General features: G+C 42.5%; 1 long non-coding RNA gene across 1 annotated transcript; it reads left to right on the forward strand.

The window, feature by feature from the left end:
• The first annotated feature begins 9,276 nt into the window (after positions 1–9,276).
• On the forward strand, positions 9,277–13,447 carry LOC310697934. The gene is made up of 2 exons (XR_014521255.1): positions 9,277–9,368; positions 13,387–13,447. It is a non-coding gene; the product is annotated as an uncharacterized lncRNA (long non-coding RNA).
• Positions 13,448–19,624: the final 6,177 nt, after the last annotated feature.

Here is a 19,624-nt window from a genome sequence, read left to right on the forward strand (position 1 = left end):
TTGAGACCCCAAATCTTAAGGGAGCTAACTCAAAACCTCCTGGTGCTGCCCAGGGCTCAGGGTCTAAGGTCATCTCACATAACTGACCAGTGAGATCTGAGGCCAAACTGTTTGCAGATATTCAAGGCATTTTAGGGCCATCTGTGAAACTAGACAATGACCTCTGTTGCAACTGGGTGGTCATGTACAACCAGAGGGGGCACTATTGAACTGTTTTTCCATGACTAACCACACACAATAACTTCTGGTCCCTGATATAGATGTTTGCAAATAGAGACCTCCTTTTCGAGTTAAAATCTGGTGTGAGGCTTAAAATGAAATATGTATATACACACATACATAATACTGTTATTCTACACACAGAGAGATACACACACACACCATCTTTAACAAGATTATTTGACCCATGTATCTATTTTTGCTAACATCAGCTGCTAGCAGAGAAAATGCAGCTTCAGCTTTTGGACTTGCACAATTAGTGAAGTGACTCCTTTGACTTCAGTGCATGAGTAACCACAGCTTATCAGTTTGCTACAGCAAGGGAGTGTCAGTGACAATGAATTTGCTGGGAAACACTCCTAAGCTGTATTGCTGCTCAATACACACTTCATAACCCATGTCAGAGAATAATCAAATAATATTATCAATACAGAGCTTGTGTGTCTCGCTGGGCTGAGCAGCAACCTGCTCAGTTTTCCGTACTCTGTTTAACAATCATAGAATCATAGAGTTGGAATAGACCACAAGGGCCATCGAGTCCAACCCCCTGCCAAGCAGGAAACACCATCAGAGCACTCCTGACATATGGTCGTCAAGCCTCTGCTTAAAGACCTCCGAAGAAGGAGACTCCACCACACTCCTTGGCAGCAAATTCCACTGTCAAACAGCTCTTACTGTCAGGAAATTCTTCCTAATGTTTAGGTGGAATCTTCTTTCTTGTAGTTTGGTCCATTACTCCATCTCCGCTTATCTGGAGCAGCAGAAAACAACCTTTCTCCCTCCTCTATGTGACATCCTTTTATATATTTGAACATGGCTATCATATCACCCCTTAACCTCCTCTTCTCCAGGCTAAACATGCCCAGCTCCCTTAGCCGTTCCTCATAAGGCATCGTTTCCAGGCCTTTGACCATTTTGGTTGCCCTCCTCTGGACACGTTCCAGTCTGTCAGTGTCCTTCTTGAACTGTGGTGCCCAGAACTGGACACAGTACTCCAGGTGAGGTCTGACTAGAGCAGAATACAGTGGCACTATTACTGCCCTTGATCTAGATGCTATATTCCTATTGATGCAGCCCAGAATTGCATTGGCTTTTTTAGCTGCCGTGTCACACTGTTGGCTCATGTCAAGTTTGTGGTCAACCAAGAATCCTAGATCCTTTTCACATGTACTGCTCTCAAGCCAGGTGTTACCCATCTTGTATTTGTGCCTCTCATTATTTTTTTGCCCAAGTGCAATACTTTACATTTCTCCCTGTTAAAGTTCATCTTGTTTGTTTTGGCCCAGTTCTCTAATCTGTCAAGGTCGTTTTGAAGTGTGATCCTGTCCTCTGGGGTGTTAGCCACCCCTCCCAGTTTGGTGTCATCTGCAAATTTGATCAGGATGCCCTTGAGTCCATCATCTAAGTCATTGATAAAGATTTTGAATAAGACTGGGCCCAAGACAGAACCCTGTGGCACCCCACTAGTCACTCAGTTTTCTTAAAAACTCACTGGGGTGGGGGAAATGGGGAGATACTTTCCTAGACTTTAACATCATTACACACTAGCATATGAAAAAGAGAAGGAGATCAGGCCAGTGGCTGCCAACTCCTGGGGGAAGGGCAGTGGACACAATTGGAATTTTGAGAAAGCATAGTGGGTGCCAATTCCAAAATCGCTTGTAGTGGGGATGTGGCATGTGACACAACTGCTATTATGGAAGTGGCAGAGCCTGTGCAAACAGGAACTGAGCAAGAAGAGGGAACAGTTTCTTAAAAACTGAGAGGGTATTTCTTGAAAACTTTTCCTGAAGGACCCAGTGTGCAGCCTGGGAGTCATTTTGGACTCACAGCTGTCCATGGAGGCACAGGTTAATTCTGTGTCCAGGGCGGCTGTCTACCAGCTCCACCTGGTATGCAAGCTAAGACCCTACCTGCCCACAGACTGTCTCACCAGAGTGGTGCATTCTCTAGTTATCTCACGCTTGGACTACTGCGACGCGCGTGGTAGCCAGGTGGGGGGTATAAATAATAAATTATTATTATTATTATTATTATTATTATTATTATTATTATTATTCCTGGTGCCATAGTAGGATAGGTAGGTTGATCAATGACTATTTGCTGATTGGGGGACCTCCAACGTCAGGAGCAGAATACCTTTGACGGCAAACAAAATAGGATGATCATCAGCCCTGTGAGTGCTCTTTGAATAGCTCATCTTCTTTTGTAGTCTTTTGGGAAAGCACACACATGCCTAATTGTTCCATAACATCACACGCTTTCCCACCTAGAATCACCAGCTATTGTTCCTCTGGTTTCCAAAGTTTAGCAAGGAAAAACCACAAAAGAATGTGCAGGCACATACCATGTTGGTATTTTGCATTTTCTTTTTTTCTTCAGACCTGCTTCTCACTCAGGTTTGTCCTTGGATTTCTTTAAAGGAAACCAACATCACAGAACATGTAAAAAGAATGGGTTGCATGGAAGGGTGAATCACATGGACCCATGGAATAATCAGTTTGTTGTTGACTCTTTAGAGAAATGCTTTTATCACAGCTAATGTCTCTGCAAGGCACTGTTTACAAAGGACAACATCAACAGAGCTCTTGTGGGTCACCATTCCGAGAATTCACTCAAAAAAGCCTTTAGATGGTCTTCATTTGCCACTGAAGCCAAAATATCTGGTACAAATTGTTCTCATTGAAGAGAGCTTAGTGGGCACTCAGAATCTTTATGCAACCTGCAATAAACAGGACAATACCCCACTCTCCCCAGTTCTCATTGTAATTATAACAAGCAATGCAACTTGGTCACCTCTTTAAATCCTTAACTTGTATAGGTTTTTAATAGCAGAAATTAGACCAGCTTTTGGAGCATGACCAACACTACCTTTAGCAGCTAAGGACTGAATGAATCACTGGCTCTTCCCATACTTTTTTCTTTTCTTTTTCTTTAATTAGGTTACATCTATCTATCTACATGGCTCAGAAGCATTATTTTTCACATGTGTAGATTCAAAGGAATGCTGACAATCATCATCTCCACTTAAATAAATGCTAATAGTTGCTGTAAAATGTGATTAGTACTTTCTTAAGGATCTGTTAAAGAAAACTAAATAAAGTAAATATTTTCTAATACATCCAAAAAAAATACCCTAAAGAAAAATATGGAAACACAACATCACATGAGTGGAAAGGAATTGCATGGTACCCATATTATATGGTAATCAAAAATATTTTTAAAAGGCTACTTCCCATAAGCTTTAGCAAAGGTGAAAAATCTTTTTTCCAGCACAGAGACCTCATCCTTTTCCAGGCATCTTTCTGAGCACCATGTGGGTAGAGCCAGTGGCAAAAGTTGCCAGTGCAATGGATGTAAGTGTTATACTAGTTTATACCCAGACCCACACAACCCTTTGTCCTCCGTTTAAGTAAGCAAAGGGTATTATCAGAGCTGTTGTTGTTGTTACAGTTAATTGCCTTCCAAACAAACATGTCAAAACATTTTACACACAAGTTAACTAGCAGCAGTTTTAAAACACAAAAACAATGAATACACACAAAACATAGCTGAAATTTTAGCTGGGAAAGCCTGTTGGAACAAGAAGGCCTTTGAGAATTTCTGGCCTTTGAGAATTTCTGGACGACAGGTGAGGTCCAATTTTTAAGTGGATGAGGGGGACCATCTTCAAATATCTAAAGGGCTATCACGTGGAGGATGGAGCAAGCTTGTTTTCTCCTGCTCTGGAGGGTAGGACCCAAACCAATGGATTCAAATTACAAGAAAGGAGATTCCAACTATAAATCAGGAAGAACTTTCTGATAATAAGGGTTGTTGAGACAGTGGGATGGACTCCCTTGGGCAGTGGTGGACTTCCTTGGAGGTTCTTAAGCAGAGGTTGAATGGTGATCTAGTTGAGAGTGTATTATCTAATTGAGATTCCTGCATTTGCAGGGGGTTGGATTGGATGGCCCTTGGGGTCCCTTTCAACCCTACAGTTCTATGATTCCATAACTGTTTCTGGAACATGCAGATAGTGGGCACATGTTGTGTCTAGACGGGAATGCTATTCCATAGCTCAAGGACACATTTCAGCCAGGCAAAAACACAAGTCGGAGCATGAGAAGGTGTGGCCAGAGAAGAGTTCTGAGAGCCAGACAGGATGTCCTGGAAGGCAACATTTGATCCCCATGCCTAAGGTACCCCACTCCAGCCTTTCAGGAATAATTGGAATCTGGGGTCACATAGGAAAAGCTAGTGTTACATGCATTTCAAACATGTGCTAATACAGTAAAGTACTGCTTACAGTAAAGTACCTGGCTGTCACTGAGTGCGCAACAAGTCCATTGGGTGATGCCTGTTTGTTATTTAGCCATAGCAAGGCCTTCTCAGTGGTAGCACCACATTTGTTGGGCTGCCATACCCTCCAAGTGTCCTGATATTTCAGGGACAGTCCTGGAATAACAGAAGCCATCCCTGCTTCTGATTTGATCTCAGAATGTCTGTCAGTGCCCCTTCCAGTGTCCCACTGCTGAGCTTGGGGATGAGGATTATCTGGCGCTTGTCTTGAGTGATGGTGGCACTCTCTTTTGTCTCTCCATGGCCTCTCCATGACTGCCACTGACAGCCACCTCTCTTGGGCAACTTACAGTGGCTGCTGGAAAGCAGGTGAGGAAGAGGTGAGGCTGCTGCCACTAAAGCCCAACCTTGCATGACGCACCAGCTCTGAGATGCAAGCAGAGGGCTGGGCCACCTTGGGTGGAAAGACAGGGGAAGCGGAACAAAGTGCAAGGAGTCTTCATTTTAAAAAAACGCTTTGTGTATCTGCAGCTAATTTTGCCCCTTTCTAAAATTTATTCATTGGTATGTGTTTTTCTTTTCGCAAATCTATCAAAGTATGAAATAAAATAAAATCTGGATTAAGGGTTTTTCCTCAGGTGGAGGGTGTGTGTATGTTCTGTCCCTTTGGTGTACTAATGGTGGAAATTATCTGTGGGTGGGAGGAGGACAAAAAATGGAGGGGGGTCAGGTGGGGGGGAGTGAGAAAAGTCCCTGTTTTCATCTAAGGAATGCTGCAGAGTATGTTGCTACAGTAACTCTACAGTTTATAGAGCTAATGAAAATCACTATTCAAAGCATGCTTCTGAAGGAGGCTTATGCTGGAAATAAATCAAAATTGTGTTTTGGGAGAAATTTGCACTAAAATGCTGACTCACACAGCCACCACCTCTCCTTCACCTGCCAGACTCCCTCCTGCTGCTTGCTGCCAACCTCTTTCCCCTTCCTTCCTTCCTTCCTTCCTTCCTTCCTTCCTTCCTTCCTTCCTTCTGTTCTCATGAGCCAGCTTTACAAAAAGCAGCAGCAGAAGAAGCTATATGCTATGTGGGCCCATGAGCAGGCTATCCATCTCTGCTCTCCTACTACTACACAGGTTTCTAATGTCACTTTTCAAAATGCAATATGATGTTCTGAAGCACACATCACCATCTGAGTCTAACTAATGCAATGAGCTGTGAAACATCATGAGCACTTTCAAAATATTTTTGGGTTGCTCCAGACTGCCACTGTTTCGTTGGAGGGATTCCAGTGCATACTGTTAATTTAGGAATGCAAAATGAGAGTGGATTAAAACGCTTTGTTGGCTTAGCACAACACATCCACTTTTAAAAGTATTGTTTCCCTGTGCCATCACCTTGGTCTTGGGAGGAGTCTCTGTTAAAGACGCCTCCTCCCTGCAGCTGTGCATTCAGTGCTGATGGCCACATTCTCCTCCTGCCAGCGGAAGAAGAAGAAGAAGAGGAGGAGTTTGGACTTGATATCCCACCTTTCACTCCCCTTAAGGAATCTCAAAGCGGCTAACATTCTCCTTTCCCTTCCTCCCCCACAACAAACACTCTGTGAGGTGAGTGGGGCTGGGAGACTTCAGAGAAGTGTGACTAGCCCAAGGTCACCCAGCAGCTGCATGTGGAGGAGCGGGGAAGCGAACCCAGTTCACCAGATTACGAGTCCACTGCTCTTAACCACTATACCACACCGGCTCTCGAATTTAGACAAGCTTTTTTCTTGGTTGACTATGTCAAGTGCTTGACTATGACCTTTCTATTTCAGCAGGCATTTTAAGAAAGTCTGCTGTTTTTATTTTTTTAATTGATCTTATTTTTAAAAAATAATAATATTCATTAAATTTTCCAACAAATTTAACAATCCAACAAAAGCCACATTAAAAACACTATAAAATAATCAAACAGTCCAAATATTATGCCAAATTATAAATCTTTGGTTGACTTCCCATGCTCCGAGGTCAGGGGGTGGCAATCATCTCACATTTGTGCTGCTTCTCTTAATTAGTCCAGGTAATTCCCATAAATCAATCCAATGTTAATCCTTCGTTCATTTTTAACAGCCTCTGAGTTCATCCAGCAAGTGAGTGAAATCAAACAATATGTTTCTGTATGGGTGTTTATTTTCTCCCATGTCTTTTGCTTTCCCTTCTTCGTACCTGTTATTATCCACTGCAATACGGCCCCAAATGGAGGAAATCTGGTACAATTGGCAGATTGTACCAGGCACATGTCCAAACCTCTTCATTTTATCTCAATCCAGAACAGATAGGCCCGTACTTTGGCTAGAAGCCTTAATTCCCATCTTCCGTTCTTAACAATCCATTAAAATTAATTTCAGATTCATAAATCTTTTCCAGGCAGTTAATAATTAGGTCAAAATGAGTCTTAAATATTACAATACTCTACAATCCTGCTTGCGTACATAGTCAATCGGTAGCCAGACTTTCCAGGGAGATTTGCCAAGTAAAAAAAGGAAATACAGTGGTGGTGGGTTGGGAGTTTTCAAAACTGGTAGTTGAGCCGTATTTAAACAGATATATGGTTTAAAAAATGGAAAAAAACCTTTCTGCAGTTAGGAAAGTGATGGAGAAATGTATTGAAAAATGAGGGTTGGATGAATGGTTAATATGAAGATGTAAGACAAATGTCTCACAAGTGAATCAGTATAATTGCGGTCTTAGGACACACCATGTATCCTATGCACCATGAATTGAAATAATCAGAATAGTTTGGATGCATGCACCATGGGATACGCTTTTCCCCCTTCTTCCCTGACACCCTTGTTTAACTGCTAAAACATTTTCACTGGTTGCCCATCTGCTGCTTGGTCAGATTCAAGTTCCTGGACCCCTCAATGGTCACCTAAGCCCTCTTATCCCAGCTTGATCACTGAGATCATCCAGAGCAGTATTGTTGGTTGTCTTATGTGTCTCAGAAGTTCAGCTGGCTTCAACTAGAAGCTAGGCTTTTGGTGCCACTGGACCAATGCTGTAGAGTACTTTTCCAGAAGAGATTTGGAAGTCATCCAACCACATCTGAAAGTTCTCCATCCTTGCTCCATTGCCTTAAAAGCAGCGTGTTTCAGTTTAAAAAAAGATAAAGAAATTTGGTTGGGGAATATCCAGCTATGTTCTTTGACATTCCGATCTCCACCTTACTGTTTTTATTGCTATGTTTTCCCCAACCCTCTAGCCAATATTACAATATTCTATTTTGAAATATGAATCATCTCTTATACAGGATTGCATTTTGCTCATACCAGGATCACCAAGGGGTTACACTCACAAATTGAGCATGCTTTCATATTTGTTAAAAGATTTTCCTTTTTATTGGTTTAGCTGGTTGATCATTTCTCTTTTGAGACAGAATGACAATTTTGGAATACCCTCAGTAAGCACAAGCACCCGTTCTTTCCCCCAAAGTGCGCCACTGCAGTAATAGTACAAATTTTAAAAGTTAATAATTAGAGTGGGGGAAATGGGGAAAACTGCCAAAGTAAAGACCGATCAAGGAAGCAGAAATCTGTTGAGGAGGTAAATACAATGTGCCACTGAGATGACTCCATAGAAAAGGAGACTAAGGGGCCAATCATATTCACAAGAAGCTGGTATAAAGCAAACTGGTGTGAATTAAGCTGGCATAAAATTGTCCCAGATACAAGCCTCATTCAGCAGTGGGACTGCTGCTCCTCTGCCTAAGCATGGCAAAGGGAAAGGGTGTGTGCAGAGCACTAGTCCTGTTGTGTTGGAGGGATTTCAGTTTGTAAGATTTGAGAATGTGGACAAGGCGACCACTTGCACCTCTGGACCCTTGCCCATCTTAGCGGATTTAAACTAGCAGGGAAGAGACAGCTGGCTGGGCCAGGGAGGTGGTTAATGCCTTCTTGCAAGAGAGGACAGTCCCTGCCTACTTGAAGAAGGCAGTAGTAAAAGCACTCCTCAATACAGAACAGAAAATATAAGTAACTTATATTTGGAGCTTTTGGAGGCCTGGTGCGGCGAGTGCGTCCTGCCGCCCATGGGGGTGGGGCGCACTGTGTGGAGCCTCTCCACTGCATCCCCCTCAACTGTAGGGTGGCTGAGGGAGAGGTGGAGGGCAGAAACAAGTCCCACACTGCCATTGGCTCGGGCACACTGCAGGCCCCGCACTAAGTGCCGGCCCCCGTGGTGTCGCACTCCAGCTGCATTTCCTTACATTTGTGGACCGAACTAAAACGTTTCGGGAGCTGGGTTTTTAAAACAAACAAACAAACAAACAAACAAACAAACAAACAACAACTCATATTTTTGTCATTTTGTCATCCTCCCCCTCAGTGATGACACCGAGGGTGGTCCGCACCCCCCCCCCCTTCCTCTACCACTGCTTGGAGGAAACTGCTGTTCTGGATCATTTTCCTGATTTTGGCGGAGAATCTGTTTTTGTCACCCTGTATGATGACTTCTGTTGGGAGAGACATGGGAAATGTGTCATTGTTAATTCTTGACCTCTCGGTGGCTTTCTGTACCATTGACCATGAGATGCTCCTGGAGTAGCCGTTCAAGTTATGGGTGGATGGCACTGATTTGCAGTTGTTCTGGTCCTACCTGGACTATTGTTTCCAAAGGGTAATGCTCAGTTTTCAATTTTATCCTCCATGCTGTTTAACATCTACATGAAACCACTGAGTGGGGGTAATCCAGAGTTTTGGAGTACATTGTTAACAATATGCTGATGACAGACAACTCTATTTTTTTACAGCCGCAGGTGAGGCATTGGATGGGCTGGACCATTGTCTTGTCTCAGTAACAGACTAGCTGAGAGCCAACAAGCTGAAGCTCATTGGAGGTAAGACTGTCACTGAATGGTTCCTTAGACTGGATGGATAGGATGTTGCCTGCTCTTGATGGAGTTACACTTCCTCTGAATGAGTGGTTATTCATCTTGGGGGTCATTTGAGGCTCATGTGGCCTTGGTAGCATGAAGTGTCTTCCATCAACTTTGGCTGGTGTCCCAGTTGTGTCTCTATCTGGACATAGCCAAATCCTAGCTGTGTCTCTATGGGCGATGAGAGCAGGCCTTTTCTGCAGTGGCTTCCCTTTTGTAGAAAGCTCTTTCCAGGGAGGCTCACCTGGAGCCTTCATTATTCATCTTTAGGCACCAGGTGAAAATGTTCCTCTTCAACCAGACTTCGGCTGATTAACATTTTATTTCCTTGTTCTTGTTTTTAATTACATACAGTGGTACCTCAGGTTACATACGCTTCAGGTTGCATACGCTTCAGGTTACAGACTCTGCTAACCCAGAAATAGTGCTTCAGGTTAAGAACTTTGCTTCAGGATGAGAACAGAAATCGGGCTCCGGTGGTGCGGCAGCAGCAGGAGGCCCCATTAGCTAAAGTGGTGCTTCAGGTTAAGAACAGTTTCAGGTTAAGAACGGACCTCCGGAACGAATCAAGTACTTAACCTGGGGTACCACTGTATTGTGTTTCTATTTTGTATTTTTATGCTGTGAACCACCCAGAGATCTTTGGATAAAGGGCAGTATACAAATGCAACAAACAAACAAACAAACAAACAAGCAAACAATATAATAAATAATAATAAACAAGATCATGTGACTGAGCTGCATAGGCTTGAGATCCAGCCATTCCCTCCCCACCTCCATCCCTGCTACACACCCATAACACTTTCTGACCTGGGAAGGACAAGTTACCTCACTGTATATTTGGCTGAGCCTGACTGAGCTGGGAATCAACCATCTGAGCTGGAGATCCACTAAATCCTAACCTGTTTATCTAGGGGGACTTACTATAGGTTTCCCCCCTTAGCAATTGTTTCCACAACAACCTTTTGCATTCCCTACAGAAGAGATGAGGAACCCTTTCCAGTATTTCCAAATGGCAATATTTCAGAGGCCACATACCTGTGGTGGGTGGTGCCAGAGGCAAAAGTTTGGGGAGGGAACAAAAGACTACATTTACTACTACACACTTAAGGATGGGGAAGAAATTCAATTCAGTTTATATTTAAAGCCACTCCTGTCAAAACAGCATGAGAACCATCATGGAACAATCTATCTGAGAACATAGCCATTTCTCAAAAATTGCACTTACCTGCATTTTGCGTTGCAGTTCTTTAACCAGCGAAAGTTTATAAAAATGAACATATTAGAGAGGGGAATACGTAAAATGAATATATTACTGGAAATAGCATACAAAAGGCATAATATTAAGATAAATTGCTTGAAAAATGCATTTGAAGTCAACAAAACAGCATATAGAAATGTGTTGATTTGGAGAAATTGCACTAAATGCTGAAGAATTTTCATGAGGATTTTTATTTTTAAAACAGAAAAAGCGCTGCAGAAATGTGGCATACTGAATTTAAGACTGGGAAAATGAGAAACCAAGAGAACCCAAACTGACGCATTCTTAATTCAATTCATGCAAATGCCAGAGGATTTTACACATGCACATATCCCACCACACTCAATGGATAAGAGGCCTTATCATAGCACAAAGACACATGGTGGGGTTGCCCCAACCCCTCAGTCATTTTGCTTGCCATTTTCTGAAACTTTTCCAGCTCTCTACTATTCTTTTTGAGGTGCAGAAACCATATTTCTATAAGTACATTTTCATACTAAGACTTATTTTAAGCCACTCTCCTAATGATCCATAATACAGAATTCATATTTTCCACAGAAACTGCAATTCAGGTTTACTTGGAAGTGAGTCCCAGTGAATATGCATTTCTATTCCATTGAATTTAATTTGCTTCTGAGTAGAAAGAAAGAAAGAAAGAGAAATTAACAGTAGGCTGCGTGGAACTTATTCTCGAGTAACCAGAGTAACTTATTCTTGTGTAACCACAAAATTTGATTACTGCAATGCACTTTATGTGGGGCTGCTCTTGAAATTGGTCCAGATACTGAAGTTAGTGCAACCACAACTTATTGTACATTTTTGAAGCAGCTGCAATAGTTGCCCAGACAAGGTTGAATATGTTGCTTCTTGCTTATATGCTGACGGGCCAGGCTACACGAGTGGCCACCTCTCTCTTTACACTTCTCTCTGCCACTATGCCGCCAGACCGAGAACCTCCTAGTGGTTCTGCTATTTGCTCTGTGACCACCAGTAATATGGTTTTCATTGTTGTGGCCCTATTAACATGGAGTTTGTGCCCATTATATATATAATTTTGGTCAATATCCAGTAGAACCCATTGTATATAAGGCATCACAAGTGGATTTGGAGGAGTCTGGCTGGTTCAATCACATTGGGCACAGAGCCTCAGGGGTGCCACAGGGAACTCTACAACTATAATGTAGAATGGAAGGCAAGGGGTTCCAAATTTTAATGTTACACAGGGTGCCGCAGAAATTTAAGATCCTAATGTCTTTCATGGAAGGCAAGCACTAACAATCTATGTTTAGGATTCATATGGAAGATTGTTTTTATTTACTCAAGCTTTTTCCCCCAAAAGAAATTTGTAATTATTGTCCCCTGGTCATTTTATACTGTTAGACTTTAACTGCGCTAGTCAATATAGATGTTTTATACTCTATTTTGTGGTTTTCTCTACATTGTCCTGATATGTATTATCATATGAGTGGTCTATAAATTTCTTAACATAATTGAATAACTATGAATAGGATTGCACTCTTTTTCTTGTTTGAGGGAAGATTGGTCATACCAGCAAGTTATTTATGGATATGATTAACTCTCCAGAGGTCATGGAGTAAGTGCTCATGATTTTGGAATGGGGAACACATCAGCAGGGAAGTCCAACTCTGACAGCAAACCTCCCAATTAAATTCCTAATTGTTTGTGAAAAGATCTAAATGATGCATGCAAGACCAGCATCTGCTCAGGAGCCTGGAACACTCTTGCTCTGAGGTGAAAGTATTTTGGTCAGGGAACCTGGACAAAGTCAGATGAAGAAGAAAAGTGTGCTTAAGGATGCAAAATCCATTTGGAGATAGAAAGTAAAGGCAGCTAAAGGGACTTAAGAGTTCTTTTACCGTCCCTAGTGCAGAGTCCCAAACCCCACACTAAGGCTCAGCTCAAATGCCTTTCCCTAATGTTGCAACAATGCTCACAGGCATAATGGGGGTGGGGGAGATTTTGATGAATTATCAGAGGGCCCCTCCCCTGCTTTTTTTTGCTACATAATACTGTAGCCTTATGTTAAGCTTGTGATATACTGGTATTAAGACCCTGATATCCTTTTCACACATACCACTGGCAAGCCAGGTAACCCCCATTTTATATTAGTGCAGCTGGACCTACCAATTGTCCCTATTCAAATTAATTTTGTTTGTTTGGGCCCAGTTCTCCAACCCGTTACAGTCATATTGAATCCCAATTCTGTCTTCTACAGTGTTAGCTACCCCTCCCAGTTTGGTGTTATCTGCAAATTTTATGAGCATCCCCTCAGCTTCATCGAAGCAATTTATAAACACATTGAATAACAACTGGCCCAGACAGAACCCTACAGCACCCCACTTGCCACTTTTTTCCAGAATGACGAGGAACCATTAGTGAGCATTCTTAGGGTTTGGTCAGTCAACCAGCAAAAGTCGACCTAACAGTTTCCTCGTCAAGCCCACATTTTATCAGTTTCTCTGCAAGAGGGTAATGAGGATCTTTGTCAAAGGTTTACTGAAATCAAGATACACTACTTCCACAGCATTCCCCTGATCCACCAAGCTTGTCATCCTAGCAAAAAAGAAAAAAAGAAATGAGATTAATCTGGTATGACTTGTTTTTTGAGAAACCCATTCTGGGTCTTAGTAATCGAAGCATCCTTTTATAAGTGATCACAGTCTGACTATTTAATTATGTGTTCTGGCTTGCCCTTAGATTTGACATTCCATTAAAGGTGAAAAACACTTATCACCACCCACATGATGCAGGCAGAAGGTGAGTAACATAATAATTACCTTTAAAATATTACTTTGGATTCCCTCTCTTTTGTCTTTTTACTCCAGATATAGACTGATCTCAAAGGAGAATTTCTTATTGCAAGAAATTTTGTTTCTGTTTCATTCCACCTTTGGTACAATAATAATAATAAAATAATACAGGGTTCATTTTAATAAAATTGTATGATAGTGCTCACCCATATTAGGGTTTTTCTTTTTCTTTGTTACACTGTCTGTTTGTTCTCGGGTTGTAATTTCAATAGTTTCTTTGTTACTTGATCCAATTAGCTTCAGTTCTTCACAGTGAAGGCTTTGATAAGGAGCGAGGGCGGGGGGAGGAAGAGGGGATCTCTCATCTTTTCATCTCCATCTGGCAACAATTGAAATATCTTTGAAGTCCAAATTGTTGGGTAAGAATGGCAAAACACAGGAACAAATGTCACAACCAATTTCTTTCTTAGCTGAAGACTTGGATGCAAGTTGCCTTATAATGAAATAATTACACTACACAAGTAATTATCTTAACCCAGTTTGTCATAATTCAAAATTAATGTTAATTAATCTTCTGTTTTCAGGAGTGTAATTCTACACTAACACCCGCTAACATTTTTTTTATTACAGTTTTTAAGTACCTTTAAGTACATTTGACAATTCCATCTTATAATATAAATACATAGCATGAAAGAAAAATCTCTATGGTACATTTTTAATGTATTTAGGTAAATCTTACAATTCCTCTTCATTTGGAGCATTTTAAAGGTTCCATGCCCAGTGGCTTCCCAGTTCTGAACCTTAGTAATTTTACTTCTCTCCATTAATACTTCCTTCCTATGATATTCCAGCATTAGTTACTTGCAATGCTGAAAAGGCAAGTCATTTTTCACTTTAACTTGGAGTGAGATTACTCTGAAAAGTGGCTTGCCTTTTTGGCCTATAAACTTTCAAGAAACCCTTGGCTCTTTAACCCCCCCCCCATTGTGGTTTCAGAAATGACATGAAAGTATGCAAGGGGAGCCATTAACTCCACTCCAGTGGTGTGCAGTGGAATTTTTTGTAGGAAAACAGTTAGGGCCAGAGGTGCCAGCTTGCAAGGCTGGTGTGTGTGTGTGTGTGTGTGTGTGTGTGTGTGTGTGATATTGCAAGCATGAGCATCACATCTCCCTAAATTGGGCAGAAGCTTCATGGGCTTTGGGAAGGAGGAGGTAGGCCTCTGAAAGGTTGTTGGAGCCCTTCTTAACCCAAACATGGTTGAGCTTTCAACTGCTTGAACGAAAATGCAACGTGAAGGGCTGTGTTCTAACACTTTTCATCCTCAATAGGGTTTCAGAATTCATTGCTTGGTTTTGTTGTTGTTGTTGTTAAGAAAAGAAATAATAAGAAATACTTGGACATGTATACTAATGGCTCTGGCCCTATATGCCTGACGAAGTGTCTCCACCCCCATTGTCCAGCTCCAAGGCCCTTCTGATGGTTCCCTCATTGCAAGTAATGGAGTTACAAGGAACCAGGCAAAGGGTTCATGGTAGTGGTGTCTGCCCTATGGAACATCTTCCTGTCCTGTTAGATGTCAAGTAATTCAGACATCTGTATAGAGAAGGTTTTAATGTTTGGTGTTTCATTGTGTTTTTGTATTGTGCGGAACTCCACATCACCATCTAGTGTCACAGTGTCAGAATGCATAAACAACACATATAAAGTGCTATTTCTTTGCCAATGTAGCTGAGTCCCAAGTTATTTATAAATACGTTGAACAACTGTGCACCTTACTTGTCACTTTCTTCCAGGATGACTCAGAACCATTAATGAGCACTGTCTGGGTTTGGTCAGTCAACCAGGTACAAATCCAATAAACAGTTACCTCGTTCAAAACACATTTCACCAGCTTCCTCACAATAATATCATCATGAAATACAATCCATATAGAAGTAACCTGTGCTGCATCTTGCATAACTTTTTTTTTGGGGGGGGCACACATACATGCATGTGCATTTATTGATGTGTTGGTATGTATCTGAATTGAGGTTTATATATCTTGGTGCAACCCCCTCAATCCTGTTAATGGTTACAGTTCTATAGATTTGTTCTATTTGAAAGTAGCTTCCCAAAATCCCCCCCCCCCACACCCTTCAATGTACTGTTTTCCAAGCTTTCTATTTAAGCAGGTTTGCACGGCTGCTGAAATGCTGTACTATAATTAGCAGCACACAAATAGGAAAATAAAGAACGCCTGTATTTAATCTTCCGGGAAAGAAAGTTGGGGCAGAACAAAGCATTTTCTCATTTGGGGTAAGGAACTCTTTTCAACCAAAGGGCCAGATTCCCTTCTGCGGACTATATTCCTTCATTGGGAATAAAGCCAAAAGGCAGAACAATAAATACAATTCTCACAAAGACATATTCAAGTCAGGCAAAAACACCCAATGAAGATGCAAAGCAGTGTTGATGAGGGGTGTGGCTTGAGAGGATACGTGGCCTGCCAGGGACTGACTGAACACTGAGGAATGGTGGTTGGATTCTGATGAGTGGGCACTGGGAAAAACGGGGGTTATAGACTGACTTGGAATAAAGAATCACTGATCTGGAGGAGCCTGTAGCAGCTGGGAGATGTGAGGCAGAGGCAAGAGAAGCTGCAGAATTGGAGAGGAGAAAACAGTAGGAAAGAAAGATGGGTCAGGCTGGTGTAGAGTCAGGGGTTTCTACACCTCCTTCTCCTGCCTCAACCTCTCCTGTCCACTGTCTCCCAGGAACAGAAGAGGATTGAAAAGAGAGGAGCAGAAGTAGGTTACACACAGGCAGAGACTTCTCCATCTTGTGCGCAGCTTGAGTGGGGGAGATATGTAAACTGAGAATGGGGGTGGGGCCTCTCTGTTCTGGCAACTGCTTCATCAGGTGCACACCAGGGTTAGGAGCTGCCCTGCCTTTTCTTGCCCTATCGTGCAAGAATGTCCCTCCAGTCTTAAAATAATCAGGTAATATTGGGGAAGCATCGCAGGACAACTAATAGATTGGAAGGGTGTATGGATGGCCCAGTATAAACAATTAATGCAGGGTTATTGTATAAATAACATGTTGCAGGGTGGGAGACGGGGGGCAGGGATGCACCCTTCTAGTGCTGACCTGAAACACCAAAGATCAGTGTTAGGAAGAGGTTATCCCACCCACCAGAATTTCAGGAAATGCAGGTGTAGCAGCTAAGTGGGCATATATGCCACTTAGCAATGTGTAAGGTATAAGGTACATTCTGTTTCCTGTCCCCCAAGCATACCAGCACTAACAATAGTTATTTCAGAAAGTACATGACAGAACTTAAATAATTGTAGAGGATAAATCATTTTATCTGTCTGCTGGTCAAGGTACGAACACCATCTCTTCAGAGTGACATTTTCCTTGGCCATCTTCAGAGCTCTACATATTAGTGAATGTATCACTGTGGGTCAATTCAAGGCAATCTAAGAGCCATCTCTTGGAGGACATTTCCCTGAGTTTGGCCTCAGGTACCATTACGATTTGCTGCTCAAAGATTGATCGGCTGGGCAGAGCTGCCTTGCTAAACTTGGCAGTGTCCTCTCAGGAGGGCCCCTCCCCCCTCTGTGACATCTCCAGGTTCCTCCGGAGAAGGCCACCTGGCCCAAGACCATTGCTCATCCATGGCCTTACCTGGCCAAATATCAGTTTTCCAGGGGTTCTAGGGTTTTGAAAAAAGCTACCACCATTTGCAGCCTGGACCCTTCCCCAGATTTGGCCTTCCAGTGGCTAGAATTAAATTCCTCAGGGGATGGTGCTCTGAGTCATATAAGAGTTATGTGTCCCAGTGCACCTGATCTCACATTATCCTGTTCTTTGGTTTGCAGGATTATCACCTAAGAAGGTCTGGATTTGCGGGCACAGTATTGTGCATTGGGCCCACGCTCGTGCAACAGAATCCATCTGGGAAGAGAACCTGGGTTTTCCTTCCTGCATACAGATATCCTGGATCACTCAGAGGGGAATGAGATGGCATCACGTGCTGCCACTTCTGACAAATCAAATCTCCTTGTCGGGTCCACCTGATTTCATTGTCTTCCAGGTGGGTGAGAATGAGCTGGGTGAATGGAGAGGCATTGACCTCACCAGGGCCATTACTGAGCACTTGGAGACCTTACATGCTCAGTACCCACAGATCATCCTTTGCTGGTCTTATCTACTGGAGAGGAAGTTTTGGTTTGGCCAGGGGGGTTGCATCCTCCAGCAATCTGTCATGAATCGAGCCAGGAGGAGTGTAAATCGTAGAATAAAGCGCAAGGTGCAGTTCCTGGGTGGTATGGCAATTCGGCACCCTAATATTACTGTGAAAAATGAGGCCATATTCAGACGTGATGGAGTGCATCTGACTGACATGGGTAATGATATTTGGTTGTCTGATCTGGTGGGATGCTTAAGGTTTTGGCTTCAGATATGAGTGGTTTGGTGGTGAGCAACACTTGAGTGGTGGTTTAGGCATTGTATAGGCATAATCTTGGTTAGAGGGGAGGTTGTAGTCTCTGCCTGACACCTCCAAAATGGAGCATCCCATTGGAGGGATCCAGGGGAGATGCTTTCAGCTGGCCTGCCTGCCATAAGAACTTACATTTTGGGGTCAACCAGAAATGAGGGAGTTCCTGACCTACATCAAGGAGTAACTCCCCAGCTTGAATGCACTTGGGGAGTGCTAAGTGCTTGATTTGAGTCTACACAACACCTATGCCACACCTCTTACATCTACAGTCACTAAAGTTGTGGTCTGATTTCACCCAAATAATGGCTGTCGTGCCTCTTATTCTTGCGGAGGACCAAGCGGTAGGAGGTAATGCCTTGCCACACTATTTTAGGAAATGCTGGTCTAGCAGCTAAATGCCACTTAGCAATGTGTAAGATATAAGGTAGATTCCCTCCCCTGCCCCCAAGCATACCAGCACCAACAACATTTATTTTAGAGAACATATGAGAAAACTTAAATAATTGTGGAGGATATTTAAAATCTAGAACCAGCAGAGCAAAATGGATTATGCTGCTCCTTTGCTAGTCACAAAGTTTATTTCCATGCTCCATCCTGTTATTGATTCCATTTAGACAAAGAACACCTTCAGTGTTATTCATCTGGTACTGGTTTTCATGACGGGTTTGAGATAGTGCCACAATTATACCAAATACTTAATCACCTTTGAGCTCTGGGATCTCTTTGTATGCAGATTTCTCCTTGGCCTGAATGGGAGTTTTAGTTGGTAAGGAAATGTCAGAGTTTGGTTCAAGCAATATTAACATCTTCCTGTACCCTTTGTGTGATAGCTTGCCAGTGGTGTGATTGGCAGGGAAAGGTGATTGTAATGCTTTTACTAAGCCTACATTAAACTGACTCAAAATACAAGATTGTTCCTTTTGTAATACCTGGCTGCCTTATGAAATAAGTGGCATTTCCCATAAAACTATTTATCCAGCTTGGTATTTAAATAACACACCCTCTCCCTTCCTGATGGCTTAAAAGTTGCATCAGGGGTGTCCCAGGCACTGAAAGCAGCAATCAGGGCATGGGGGCTCCTAAGTAAGCACTTGGGAAATATGATTGGGTCCAGATTTTGGATTTGGCAGTGGAGGATGATTGAATATCCATCCATCTATCCAGTGAGCATTGGACATTATCACTTTTCAGCTCATAAATATCACTCTTAGCTATTACACCTGGGGTCTGGGGTCTTCTGCTTTTGCTTTGCAATAATGCTTTTGCTTTGCAATAATGTTTCCTCAGAACTCTGATACATTTTCCTAGATAGAAGATAAGAGAGGGTTGAGTGTGAGTGTATAGCAACTAGCCTACTGTACAATGGTAAAACTTGAATTTGTTGCTTTACCTGCTTTTGTCTCTTACCCTGCCTAAAACTGGCATTGGCCTCTGGAAGGTTTCCCAGGAGGCAATGTGGCTCTCTACCTAAAAGGGTTCCCTACCTCTTCTCTTGCTACATTTCAAGGCCAACATTACTGAACATGTAAGAGCTAGAATCCGATAAAACCTTCACTCCCAACCTTTTGTGCTCAATAATCAATGTGTGACACATTAGGATCAAAGCACCACAGGGTTCAAATACCATGCAAGTTGACATGTGTAGAGACATAAATGCAGTGATAAGAATGTAGGTGTGTGATCCAGAAGAACCAGGGAATTT

This window comes from Podarcis liolepis (assembly GCF_965112155.1).
Source record: "Podarcis liolepis genome assembly, chromosome: Z".
Lineage (NCBI taxonomy): Eukaryota > Metazoa > Chordata > Lepidosauria > Squamata > Lacertidae > Podarcis > Podarcis liolepis.